Consider the following 1,291-nt stretch of genomic DNA (forward strand, 5'->3'; position numbering starts at 1 on the left):
GGGGAGACCTCATCGCTCTCTACAACTACCTGAAAGGAGGTTGTAGCGAGGTGGGTGTTGGTCTCTTCTCCCAAGTAACTAGCGATAGGATGAGAGGAAATGGCCTCAAGTTGTGCCAGCGGAGGTTTAGATTGGACATGAGGAAAAATTTCTTTACTGAAACAGTGGTGAAACATTGGAACAGGTTGCCCAGGGAAGCGATTGAGTCCCCATCCCTGGACATATTTAAAAGTCGTGTAGATGAGGCACTTAGGGACATGGTTTAGTGGGCATGGTGGTGTTGGTTTGACGGTTGGACTCGATGATCTTAGAGGTCTTTTCCAACCTTAATGATTCTATAATTCTCCAGCTAAAGGGAGGAATTAAAAAATAGGGACGGCGAACCAGATAGAGGGAGACAGAAATAAAATTTTAAAAGTGATGGGGTACAGGACAGATAGGAAAACATTAAGAAATAAAGACAGGGGGCAAATAGGGGGATATGTAGAAAGATAAACTAGAAAGCAGCAGGGTACAGGAAACACAAGAAAGATAGAGGGAGAAATAGAAAGAAAATTCAAAAAGCAATGGGGTACAATTCACACAGGCACAAATTAAAAAATAAGGCCAGGGAGCTGGAGAAAGAGAGACATATGTGTAAAGAAAATTTTAAAACCAACAGGGTAAAGGAAAGAGTGAGAAGATATGAAAAATAAGGAAAGGGAGCCAGATAGAGGGAGGCATAGAGAAAGAAAGTTTGAAAAACGATGGGGTACGGGGCAGAGGGAGGTATTAAAAAAATAGGGTCAGGGAGCCAGATAGGGGAAGACATAGAAGTGAAATTTAAAAAGTAATGGGGTACAAGGCAGTGTGGAAAAACTAAAAAATAGGGAGAGGGAGCTGATTAGAGAGAGGCATAGAAAAAATTTAAAAGGCAACAGGTACTGGGCAGAGTTGGCAGAAGAATAACAAGTTTTCAGGAGCCATACAGGTAGGTGGGCAGGCAGAGAGGGAGGTGGAGGAAGGGAGGCAGGCTACCTGGAGAAGGGTAGCAGAGATGGGCCAGGATGCAGAGAAAAGGACACGCGACTCACCACAGCTCCTGGTGCCAGCAGGAGACCTTCACCACCCCAATGCTTTTCTCTCTGCCTCTGCCCCTTCCTCCTCCGCAGTGCTGCCTGCCTGACCCTTGCCCACTCAGCAACTTGCAGTGGATGCCTCAATGCTCCTCATCCACAAGGCTTCCTTGATGCATGGCAGCTCACGCACGTAGCCAGCGGAGGCACCGAGCTCCCAACACTGCATGCTGGTG

This window comes from Aptenodytes patagonicus, chromosome 5 (assembly GCF_965638725.1).
Source record: "Aptenodytes patagonicus chromosome 5, bAptPat1.pri.cur, whole genome shotgun sequence".
Lineage (NCBI taxonomy): Eukaryota > Metazoa > Chordata > Aves > Sphenisciformes > Spheniscidae > Aptenodytes > Aptenodytes patagonicus.